This window comes from Mauremys mutica, chromosome 13, assembly GCF_020497125.1.
Source record: "Mauremys mutica isolate MM-2020 ecotype Southern chromosome 13, ASM2049712v1, whole genome shotgun sequence".
Classification (NCBI taxonomy): domain Eukaryota; kingdom Metazoa; phylum Chordata; order Testudines; family Geoemydidae; genus Mauremys; species Mauremys mutica.
Window position 1 is genome coordinate 38,078,168 of NC_059084.1, and position 13,129 is coordinate 38,091,296.

Sequence of the window (13,129 nt, forward strand, 5' to 3'; positions counted from 1 at the left end):
CCTTGCTGTCACCTCGAGACCCTGCGTGTCTTCGTCCTCACAGCAGGATCCAACTTTATCTAGGGGTGACTCTCCGGAAACAGCATGTCAAAGGGTGACTGGACTATAAGCGTGAGGGCCACAAACACCCATGGTCTGCACTTTCTTTCTTTCTTTTTCCCTGTCTGTCTCTCTCACTTTCACATGAGACAAAGGAACCAAGTATCGGGCTCTGACCTGAGCACGTGGTCAGCCCCGTTGCTGGGACCATGTGGGAAGAATTTTCCCTTGAATCAACTCTAGCTTGTCAAGATTTAGCTGCTGGGAAGTGTTTTATCTTCATTTCTCTTGTGCCAGTTCCTGACATTAATGCCCGATGCTCACGCTCGCTTGAAATCTCTCCCGTCGTAGTTAAATGAACTCCAGGGCTGTGTTTAAACCGAATCATTTGGCAATGCCCGTTAAAGTAGCAAACTGGTACATATTGACCCCTGACAGGGACAACGGCCCTCTGGTGGGCTGGTCAGTGCAGAGCAACCGTTCTGGAGGAGTGTGGGAGTGTGCTGGGGTCACCCTGCAGGCAGTAACCCAGGCTGGTGGGTACCAGAGCATGGCTGGTGTGTGGCTGGCCGGCTGTTGGCCCAGGGCTGTGGCTAGACAAGGGTGCTGCTGCAAGGGTGTGACTTGCAGGCTGGTGGGTGGTTGTGAGCAGCTTGAGATGGGAGCTACACCAGCAAAGCATGAGGAGGCACCCAGGGTGTGACTTGCAGGTGGTGGCAGCCTCTTGCTGGTTGGGATGGTCGCTCCGCAGGGGGCACTGAACATGGGCATCCAATTTAACTCACTTAGGATTCGACCCTCTGATCATTTGCATCTAAAGCACCAATCACCCCCCCAGACTGTCCAAGAGGGAGCAGACCCACCCTGCCAGTGGGATGATGCCGAGTGGTCTCAGGAACCGGATTTAGGCGCCAGGATCTTTGGTGACCTCAATTCAAATCCAGCCACTGCCCCCGGCCCCCTTTCAGGGGGATTCCACAGAGCTTTGCGCAAAGGAGACGGGTGCTGGGTTTAGACATTCAGGGTTGGTCTCAGAACCGCCTAAGAGAACGACGAGCTGGCAGAGCAAGACTTTCCAACCCACCCGCTGCCCCTCTGGAGCTCTTCAACTGGCTGTGGCCACCCAGCCTGGTCTGTACCTGTCCCTGGCTCTTGCCTTTTTCTCCAGGCAATTTGCAAAAGTTAAAGGGCTGGGCTCATCTGGGATTTGAACCCAGGACCTCTTGCACCCAAAGCAAGAATCATACCCCTAGACCAATGAGCCAGACACATAACAACATTGCAGGGCCCTTTCTTAGCCAAGGTGGGTCACTCTGCCCTCAGGTACCTCTGCTTCTTCAGTGGCTGCCTCCACTCTGCAGGCTCCGCCTCTCGTGGGTGTCTCTGGCGTTGGCATCAGCTCAGGGAACTCCCTGCCACTGGATGTTACTCAGGCTGACACCTCAGCCCCAGGCCATCCCAGGGCTCCTTCCCATCCCTAGTGATCCAGGACGGGGCGCCCACTGGACTAAGGCTGTGGAGAGTTTCCCTGCCTCCGTCCAGGGCTGGCTTCTTTCCCGCCATTCTTCCCAGTGAGACTGTTCCACAAGTGGCGAATTGAACAGCACTGTCCTGCCATTGGGGCGACCTGGGCACTTAGACTGACTTTGTGACACTGTTTCTCCAGCCTCCGTTAATCATTTTAGCATCCGTGATACTGGGCTGGACTCGATGCTCAGTGTTAGTGTGGGTAATTCTGCGTAATCAACAGATCGTATCGCTCCTTTAGTTACCTGCTACGCTGTGTAATCCAGCCCTTTGCTCCTTTTCATCTCCAGCATCCCGCCATACCATGCCCCTGGCCAATCCCTCATGCCGGGGACCGATCTCCCTGCGCCATGCTCCATTGCCCCCATGGGGGCCCACAAATATATTTGGCGCCAGGACCACAAAAGGTTCATCTGGCCCTGCCTGGCTGGAACCGCTTTCTAAAGGCAACTTACAAAACTAAAACCTACAGACGTCTCAGGGATCTGACCCCAGAATCTCTCGCACCCAAAGGGAGTCGCACCCCTAGGCTAGGGAGCAATGTTCAGGCATCTTTAATAGCTGCTTCCCCCTCTCATGGGTATCTCTGGAGTTGGCATCAGCCCATGGAACTCCCTGCCACTGGATGTTACTCCAGCTGATGCCTCAGTCTGTGAAAGGGCTTTTCTACATCTGTCACAGCTCAGGGCGACTGCCCCTGCCTTCTCCTACCATGGCAGGGTGGGGTAAACCCGGGCACTCACCCAGCCCTCCCTGGGCATGGGGCGGGAATCGCCCTGCCAAGACCACCCCACGACTTTCCCTGTGGTCAAAAGTTCATCACAGCTCCAGCTTGGAACAACTGGGATGGGGCTTGGGATGGGGGGCCTGAGTCCTTCCAACCCTCTCCTGTGCCCTGGGGCCCTCTGGGGGGTCCGGTCCGTTTGCTGGCCCAGGCCCTGCGCTGGTTTAAAACCAGGCTATTGAGCTCTGGCCCGTGGTTCCCGGAGAAGGCACTCTGCACCAGCGCAGGCACCTCGCCAAGGGGCTGGCAACTGGGGGATGACACTGGACTGGAGACACTACGGACCATACCACACCCCTGATTGCATGTTTAATCCAACAGCCCCCAAAAGCACCAACCCTGCTGCCATTTGAAAGCGAACAGTGAAATGGTCTTGGGCTGGTTTATAAATCCGGGAAAGTTGAAGCCGTCACAATTACAGGTGCTGGGAGCTGCAGGTGAGCCGGCGCGCTGCCTGGTGGAAAGGTGTCACTGTCTGTGCGCTCTGCAGCTGGGCTCCAGAGCACTTCAAGAGCCAAGAAATGCATCAGACAGTAAATGGGGACCCACCTTCTGCCTTTGGGGGCCTGTTACCCACTTGTAACCCACTTGTTACCCACTTTAACCTGCAAATCACTCGCTAGTTCCCTTTCCCTCGTTAATAAGCCTTTAGTTGGTTAATTACAGGGTTAGCTGCAGGCGTTGGTTTGGGGTGAGGTCTGCAGTGCACTCAACCTCGGATCAGTGACTGGCACTGGACCGTGTGTGATTTTGGTGCAGTGGATCAGCTCTCGCAAAGGGGTGTCAGGATACCCCGGAGCGCCCCAGGGCCGGCCTGGGATCTCCCCATGGTAAGGTATGAAGAGGTCACAGCTGATCGGTGAAATAGAGTTCTAGGACCCACCACCAGTTTGGGGCTTTTGCCATCTGTCCTGAGGCTGGTGCCCCAAAGCCCTCACATTACCTCCCGCTCCGATCCCAGCCCAGGGGCCACGCTCACGCAGCCTGCCCCAGTGGAGCTGTTCTGCTCAGCGTCAATAATGTACTCAGAGAAGCCAGGACTCCCAGGGGAGCCCCTGAACTCCCACCCACTCCCGCTGGAACGGCGCCTCCCCCTGGCTGTCCCAGGGATTAGCTCCATGAGGCTGACAGCCCTTCCTGTGGTCACACATATCTTGCTGCTGCAGCGTCTCCAGGCCTTGGTCTCCCAGCCGGGTCCCTCAGCACTTCCACCTTCCATGCAGAGTCCTTCCAAAACTCTTCTGTTGGAGGGTATCCAGCCAGCCTCACGCCCAGTGCCTTGAGCCCGTAACTCCTGCAGTGGATGTACTATTTCTGGATTTTAGCAAAGCTTTTGATACAGTCTCCCACAGTATTCTTGCCAGCAAGTTAAAGAAGTCTGGGCTGGATGAATGGACGGTAAGGTGGATAGAAAACTGGCTAGATGGTCGGGCTCAACGGGTAGTGATCAATGGTTCCATGTCTAGATGGCAGCCGGTATCAAGTGGAGTGCCCCAAGGGTCGGTGCTGGGGCCGGTTTTGTTCAATATCTTCATTAACGATCTGGAGGATGGTGTGGACTGCACCCTTAGCAAGTTTGCAGATGACACTAAACTGGGAGGAGTGGTTGATACGCTAGAGGGTAGGGATAGGATACAGAGGGACCTAGACAAATTAGAGGATTGGGCCAAAAGAAATATGATGAGGTTCAACAAGGACAAGTGCAGAGTCCTGCACTTAGGACGGAAGAATCCCATGCACTGCTACAGACTAGGGACCGAATGGCTGGGTAGCAGTTCTGCAGAAAAGGACCTAGGGGTTACGGTGGACGAAAAGCTGAATATGAGTCAACAGTGTGCCCTTGTTGCCAAGAAGGCTAATGGCATTTTGGGTTGTATAAGTAGGGGCATTTCCAGCAGATCAAGGGATGTGATCATCCCCCTCTACTCAGCACTGGTGAGGCCTCATTTGGAGTACTGTGTCCAGTTTTGGGCCCCACACTACAAGAAGGATGTGGATAAATTGGAGAGAGTCCAGCGGAGGGCAACAAAAATGATTAGGGGGCTGGAGCACATGACTTATGAGGAGAGGCTGAGGGAACTGGGATTGTTTAGTCTGCAGAAGAGAAGAATGAGGGGGGATTTGATAGCTGCTTTCAACTACCTGAAAGGGGGTTCCAAAGAGGATGGATCTAGACTGTTCTCAGTGGTAGAAGATGACAGAACAAGGAGTAATGGTCTCAAGTTGCAGAGGGGGAGGTTTAGGTTGGATATTAGGAAAATCTTTTTCACTAGTAGGGTGGTGAAGAACTGGAATGGGTTACCTAGGGAGGTAGTGGAATCTCCTTCCTTAGAGGTTTTTAAGGTCAGGCTTGACAAAGCCCTGGCTGGGATGATTTAGTTGGGTTTGGTCCTGCTTTGAGCAGGGGGTTGGACTAGATGACCTCCTGAGGTCCCTTCCAACCCTGAGATTCTATGATTCTATGATTCCTGCAGCAACACATCTCACTGCCCTACCAGTGCCCCTTGCCCACTAGCAATAAGGAAACCCAGGCCCACTCACTACTCCAGGTTCCAGTCCAAGGCTTCTTCTTCGAGTGCTGTCCCTGTGGGTGCTCCACTCTAGGTGACGGTGCGTCCCGGCGCCGTTGATTGGAGATTTTCGGTAGCAGTGCCTGGTTGGGGCGCACGCACCCAGATGGTATCTCCCGTCTAGTTGGAATCTTCCTGAGTGCGTGCGCCCCACACCCTCCTCAGTTCCTTCTCAACCGTCCTCGGCCGAAGACGGATCTCGGGGCAGTGCTGCCTTCTCTTCCCTGGTATCTATAGGAAATAGTAACAAAGAACATAGAAATTATTATTATTTACAACCCAGTTGTTTCCCTTCCTTTACTGTAGTTACATAGTTAGTTACTTAGTTTAAAAAAAAAAAAAATCCTTCAGGCTTGTCTCCCGTTGAGACACTTTCCTCGCCCATCTCAAATTCATAATGCCAGGAGCTTCAGGATTCAAAAGATGCATCTCCTGCCAGGACTCCATGCCATGGACAGACGGGCACTCATACTGTGTGAGGTGCCTCGGGAACACCCACGTCCATGTGAAGTGCCTCCATTGCGCGAGCCTCGTTAAGAGCTCGTCGCGACAGGGACCTGCGGCTCAAAATGCTGATGAGGGAAAAATCCTTACAGCCGCTTTTGGAGACGGGAAAGGTTAAACCTGCTCCGACATGCTCCCCAGCCAGATCGGAACCGGCGGGGAGCGTTGCTTCACCCTCCCTGGAGCAGAGGCAAGAAGCTGAACAGTCTCACAGGAGAGACTTTAACAAGGGTAGGGGGTCTCCCACGAGATCCCTACCCTCTGTGCTGACAGCACCAAAGGCAGGTGCCTCAGCTTTTCCAATGCCTCAGCCGTGGCTCGGACAGAGCGCAGAGGCAGGGACCCGACCTCCTGTGTCAGGAAGGTCCTTGTGGCTCCGGTCCCCTCGGCACCGCAAACGGGTGCGGCGCCAGTGGTGCGCTGCTCCCAGGCACCGCAAACGGCCACGGCGCCGGCTGCGCGCCTCTCCCGTGCACCGCGAGCGGCCGCGGCGCCGGCGGCACGCGCCTCCCGTGCACCCACGAGCGGCCGCGGCGCCGGCTGCGCGCCGCTCAGCAACGCAAACGGCCGCGGCACCGGCTGTGCGCCTCTCCTGTGCACCGTGAGCGGCCGCGGCGCCGGCTGCGCGCACCTCCTGTGCACCACACGCGGCCGCGGTGCCAGCTGCGCGCACCTCCTGGGCACCGTGCACGGCCGTGGTGCCGGCTGCGCGCCTCTCCTGGGCACCGCAAACGGCCGTGGTGCCAGCAGCGCAATCCTCCCCTGCAGGGAGAAGAATGTTGGCACGGAGCCTATCTCCCACCCGGACACCAGTAGCAGACCCCCTGCAGGACACCTCCAAGCAGTCTGCAGCACTATTGTCACTTTCACTCTCCTGCTAAGGAGCTAGAGCAGAGAGCAGGCTCAACTCAGCCCAGGGAGCAGGAGCAACAATTTCTCACTTAATGTGAGCTTTCAGTGCCACCTGAGCCTCACTCTCCGCTCCTAGATACATAGGGCTAAACTATATATATATATTTTTGAACTGCCGTTCTCTCCAACTGAACTGGTTTTCACTGACCATGAACTTGATTTACAGCAGCAAGTGGAGTTCTCCACTCCTGCTTCTCCTCCACAGGCACCTCTGCCACCTCAGGTCACAGTTCAAGACCACCAGCCTCAGTTTTCCCCATTTCGCCCCCCCAGGGGCGACACTTGGGTTCTCCTACGTTATGCCTTGGCCTCAGTGGTACTCTTGGCAACATCCTCCTATCAATTATCCTCCTTCTGTGCCTCAGTCTCCTGCTCCGTCCACTTCTAAGTTGCCTGAGCCGCCTCCTGAGTATGCAAGTTACGCGACTCCTAACTCTCCATTAGCCCTGGACAGAGCCCTCCTCCCTCCGTCTCCACGGGCCATGGACAACTGTAAACAATTTCAAGAACTTTTCAGGAGGGTGGCACTCAATCAAGATATTCCCTTTCAAGAGGTTCAGGAGACGCAACACAGACTCCTCAGAATCCTTCAACAGTCTGCACCCTCAGAAATCGCGCTCCCTATAAACGAAGCACTCCTGGAGCCGTCTGACACTTTCTGGCAAACCCCACCGTCTTTAGTACCAACTTGCAAAAAGGCCGAATGTAAATACTAGGTCTCTGCTAAAGACGCTGACTTCCTATTTCTCATCCACCACCCAACTCCCGGGTCAGGGATGCAATTGCACAGAGGACGAAACAGTTGTAATATCAACCCACCCCGCAAGACAAGGACCTTAGATGCCTTGATGTCTTGGGCTGCAAGGTTTATACGTCCTCCACACTACAATTCAGAATTGCAAACTTCTGCACGCCTCTTCAGTTACGACTTTGGTATTTACAATAAACTTTTGAACTTGCCTCCTACATTCCAGAGGATAGGAGAGCAGACTTCAAATCAATCCTGACTGAGAACCAACTGATTTCTAGAATGGCACTACAGGCATCTCTAGACATGGCAGACACAGCAGCCTGTGCAACTGCTGTGGTTATGCGCAAATCCTCATGCCTCTCTGCATCTGGCATCCCCAAAGGACTGCAGACCAAAGTGGAGGATCTCCCTTTTGATAAGGACAAACTTTCTCCTACCCTCCCCCGTCCCTCCTCATGGACCCTTCTCACGACCACTTACTTCACACAGAAGTGGCGCATCTTCTACAACTAGGTGCAGAGGACCTTTGCCACCGCAAAATCAAGGGACAGGTTTCTACTACTGTTACTTTCTAACTCAGAAAAAGACTGGAGGATGGAGGCCTATACTAGATCTACACCGACTGAACAAATTCATGAGGATACAAAGATTCAAAATGGTCACACTGGGCACAAGAATACCTACACTGGATCAAGGGGACTGGTTCACAGCTCTCGACCTACAGGATGTTTAATTTCATATATCAATCCATTCAGTTCACAGACGCTTTCTACGATTCACAATCGGTCACGACCATTTTCAATACAGAGTTCTTCCTTTCGGACCCGCCACAGCACCGAGAGTTTTTTCCAAAACTCTAGCCATGGACGGGGCTCATCTCCGCAAACACGGGGTCACGCTGTTCCCCTATCTGGACCATTGCCTCATCAAGGGCAACTCCTATGGCGACACACTTCAAGCTACCTGTTTCGCCATCTCCCTCTTTCACAGCCTAGGCCTCCAAATAAACATCCAAAAATCCACCCTGACACCTAAACAATAGATCGAGTTCATCGGAGCTCATCTCGACTCAATCCAGAGCAGGGCCTCTCTCCCATATCACAGATTTCTCGCTATCACGCAGCTCAAACGCACGCTCTTTATTCGTCCCAGGACACAGGCAAAACTCTGCCTACAGCTTCTTGGTCACATGACAGCCACCACCTTCGTGGTTCACCACGCCAGGCTACACATGAGATGTCTCCAGGCCTGGCTCAATTCCAATTCCAAACCCAACAGACACACCTGACGGATGCTGCTAACTCCTCCTCCCAATGTTATAGCTTCCCAACATTGATAAACAAGTCCAGAAAACCTCTGCACAGGGGTTTCCTTCCAGCAATGTTGCCCAACGCTCATGCTTACCCACCCCGGATGCTTCCCTGATTGATTGGGGAGCGCATCTAGGGGAACACAGGGCACAAGCCCGATAGTCCGCATCAGAGATGCACCTACACATAAAGCTCTTAGAACTCAGAGCAGTGAGGCGAGCATACCTTCACTTTCTTCCTCTCATAAAGAACAAGTCTCTTCGGGCATTAAGAGACAACATAGCATGCATGTACTACATATACAGACAAGGGGGAGCCTGATCACATTCCCTTTGCAGGGAAGCCATTAAACTATGGATCTGGTGCATACGACATCGAATACAGATCATCGCTTCCTACCTACCAGACTGCCACAACACTACTGCCGACGCACTCAGCAGGCACTTCTTGACACAACGTGAATGGGAACTGTCCCTCGCAGTACTCCAACAGCTCTTCTCCCTCTGAGGCACCCTGTCAATAGATCTCTTTGCCACAACCCAGAATCGAACATGTTCCGTTTTGCTCCAGAGTGAGACTCGGGACTGCATCCCTAGGAGATGCATTCCTCATACCATAGAACAACTCCCTCCTGTATGCCTTCCACCAATCCCTCTGTTACACAGGGTTCTTCGGAATATTGCGGACGACAAGACCCAGGTCATCCTTATTGCCCCAGCTTGACCAAGACAGACGTGGTATCCCTACCTACTCCGCATGTCCTCCCGTCTTCCACGGGCTCTCCCCAACAGGCCAGAACACATTTCCCAGGACAACGGACGGGTCCTTCACCCCCAGCTCCAAAAGCTCCACCTCACAGCCTGGTTCCTTCATGGTTCCAAACCCATGAACTAGCCTGTTCCGAGCAAGTCCAATATGTCCTCCTACACAGCAGGAGAGACTCCAGTCGTAAACCTACCTGCAGAAAGGGAAGCGTTTCGCCCTCTGGTGCTCACGTAATCACTTAGCACCCAATAACGTGACCCTCCCTAACATTCTAGACTACCTCCTGAATCTAAAACAGGACAGACTTTCGCTCAGCTCCATCAAAGTGCACCTGGCGGCGCTTACCACCTTCCATGACCTATTAGACAGTTATTCATTCTTTACCCACACCACCATAAAACGCTTTCTAACCGGTCTGAAAAATCTCTACCCTGAAATTTACCCAACAGCGGCTGCATGGAATCTTAACCTTGTTCTTCATGCTCTCATGAAACCTTCATTTGAGGCCTTGGCTACCTCTCATCTCCATACGTCCATGAAGGTACATTTCTTAGTTGCCATAACATCAGCAGGGAGAGTTGGTTAAATGAGCGCCCTGATGGCCCACCCTCCCTACACAATCTTCTCCACAGACAAAGTCACTTTGAGACCACATCCTAAATTTCTTCCTAACGTGGTATTGACCTTCTACCTCAACCTACCTATATACTTACCTACTTTCTATCCCAAACCTCACAAGAGTCCACAAGAGGCAACCCTGCATACTCTCAACCTCAGGCAAGCAATCGCCTTTTATTTAGACAGGACTAAACCATTTCATAAGTCGCCATGACTCTTTGTTTCCATTACCGAAAGATTGAAAGGTACCGCTATCTCTAAACAACGTCTATCCAAGTGGATCTCTGACTGCATCAGATCCTGTTACCGTGCAAAGAATCTTCAACCGCCCGACAACATTAGCACTCATTCCACTAGAGCCATGTCGGCATCCATTGTCGTCTTACACAATATTCCCATTCCTGATACCTACATGGTCATCTGAACACATGTTTGCAAAACACTATGCTCTAATGCAAGACACCACGGCAGACACAATAGTAGGTCATACAGTACTATCTTCAGTACTCCCTGCCTTATCTCCAAAGTCCCACCGACCATAGTGGGTACTGCTACACATTCACCTAGAGTGGAGCACCCACGGGGACAGCACTCGAAGAAGAAGAGAAAGTTACTCACCTTGCAGTAACTGAGGTTCTTCGAGATGTGTGTCCCTGTGGGTGCTCCACTCCCCGCCCTCCTCCCCTCTACTTTGGAGCACTGTGATGACTCTCCACGGTAGAGAAGGAACTGAGGAGGGTGTGGGGCGCACGCACTCAGGAAGATTCCAACTAGACGGGAGATACCATCTGGGTGCGTGCGCCCCAACCAGGCACTGCTACCGAAAATCTCCGATCAACGGCGCCGGGACGCACCGTCACCTAGAGTGGAGCACCCACAGGGACACACATCTCGAAGAACCTCAGTTACTGCAAGGTGAGTAACTTTCTCTTCTACAACATGCAGTCAAAGTCTGCTAAGTCCCCAAACTTGCTGCTTCAAAAGGGTGAAAACCGACTTTCTCCCAGCAGCCTTTGCTGCTACCAGCTTCCTGGGTTTAGACTAGCCCCACCCACCCTTGCTCAGCTGCACCTCCCCCTAATTAGGGCTTTTCCTTCCACCCTGAATTGCCCCCGTTTGTTGCCTGGCCCACCTCTGTGCTCTCACAGCCGGCATGGGGAGCACACCCCAACACACCGGCCTCCTATGTAATCCTGGGAGCCCCACAGCAGAATACCCCTAGCCCGGGGCTCAGCCCATGGCCGCAGGAGGTGGGGAACGCACCTGAGGGTCTCTGCTCTAAACCAGAGCCCTGGAAACAGGTTTCACACGGCCCTTGTGCCATGCCCAAGCCACTGGATGCCAAGGGGGCATCTCTCCCCATCTCCCTGCCCCCCGAGGCTGAGCTGGCACCAAGCTCTAGGGGAGGGCTCATGGCTGAGATCCCTGAGTGGCCTGGCAGCCAGGGGTTTAGAGGCCCCTTGCCAGTCCCATCCCAGACACCCCACTGCCAGGCTCCTGGGCCAGTCGCCCCCCGGGCTTATGCACCGGCCCCTTCTGCCCCATCTCGGCTTGGCACCAGTCAGTCTAATATTCTCCCAGCTAGGCTGATGCGCAGGGGAGGTTATAGCTAACAAGCTCCCTTCTCCCCTCTGAGCCCAACGAGCCGTGTGTCTTAATCAGCCCCTGGTGGGCACCGAGGCAGAGCTAATTGGCAGACCCATTCCCGCCAGGACCCGAAAGCCCCAGGGGGCCCTCTCAGAGGTTGTTAAAGCCAGGAAAGTTTGCTCTGCCTGGGGCCCCCCGTGATGCGTGTGAGGGCTCTGTAGCAGACCCATGGCTCCACTGCGGAGCAAGGGGGCCAGTCACGGCACGGTCCCAGGCTGGGCCAGCCCCATAGGGCTGCTGGGCCTGGGGTTAGTCACAGTGGAGCACAGAGAGGGACCAGAGCAGCCAGTGCTCCCTGGGCCTCTTTGACTCTCTCAGGTCTGGGAAACAAACCCAGTCGCTGGAGAAAGGGGCTGAAATTCTGCTGCCGCTGGGGGCAGGGCACGGTGCCTCCACTGCCTCTGGAGACCCTTCGGTCCGGGGGTTTCAGAGCATGCGCGAACCAGGTCCATAACGAGCTGGAGAGACTGGCTGGAGCCCTCTTGTGAGGGCAACTTGTCCCTCGTCTGCTAACGCAGGGGGCTGGCATTCTGCGAGAGGGGCCCTGGGGAGCGAGCCAGGCGGGCGGTTCCCCAGCACGCTGGGGTTGGCTGCATCATGGCAGCCCCATCCAGGCACCCAAGCAACCCGGCCTTGGCTGACGCTTTGTCATGCTGAGCTCTCCTCAGCACCTGCTGCCCCCCAGCCCCCTCCCTACAACGGTCTCTCTTCTGCCCACACAGCCAAGGTGGTTGTCCCCAGAACCAGGTGCAGACGAACGCTCGACGAGCCAGCATGCAACCGCAGGGGATGGCTGCCCCCGGGACAGGCCCCAATTTGGTTCCCATCCGGGACACCTTTAGTAAGGCAAGGGAAAATCTGGGAGGGGCTCAGGACCAGCTCTAATTTTTCCCCACAGGGCCCAGCAGCTACAAGACGTGGGTCCACGGGCAAAGGCACCGAAAGCACCCGGGGTTTCTAGTTGGGCCGCTCTGGCGTAGGACATGGGCGCTCCACTGAGCTCCAGAGAGAGAGCTGGGTCCACCCACTCAGGGCAGGAGCTGCCGGGTCTATGCACCGAGAGAGGATGTGCAGGGGGGTGGGTCAGAGGAGACGAGAGGGGTTCAGATACCCCCAGAGGGGGCTGGCTGGGGTCCTGTAATCACAGACACGGCAGGTGGGAAGGGACCTCGCGTGGTATCTAGTCCAGCCCCTGCGCTAAAGCAGGGTCAAGTGACCCATGACTAGCCCTGATGGTGATTTGTCCAACCCTGTCTGCCACACGATGCTCCTGGTAATCCAGCCATGACTCCCGTGCAGCCTGGGATGGTTGGACGGAGGAGCGGCCCTAGGGGTTCAGATGCTCAGAGGAGAGGGCTAAAGAGGTTCACATGGGGATGGGTGGACAGGTATCTCAGGGGACATCATGTGACAGCTGATCGGCAATGGGGCCTTCCCCGTGCCTGCCCAGGTTCTGTAGGACCCGACCCAGGGGGTTTCACCCATCAGTAGCCAACTGGGCAGGCAGCCCCGCACTGTGGCAACTGGTGTTAACTGGCCAAGGACCCAATCCCTCCCTCCAACATACAGAGGTGGGGAGCCGGTGTAGGAAGACAGGAGAGGACACAGAAATAGACCACACCCCTTGCAAGCCAAGCCCCGCCCCTACAACACATAACCCCGCCCCAAAATACTGTCAAACAAACTCAGCCGTAAGACTCCC

At 54.7% G+C, this 13,129-nt stretch overlaps 1 non-coding gene across 1 annotated transcript; it reads right to left on the reverse strand.

Moving 5' to 3' along the window:
- Positions 1 to 1,231: 1,231 nt before the first annotated feature.
- Positions 1,232 to 1,303, reverse strand: TRNAP-UGG. The gene has a single exon. It is a non-coding gene; the product is annotated as a tRNA-Pro (tRNA).
- Between the last annotated feature and the right edge of the window lie 11,826 nt (positions 1,304 to 13,129).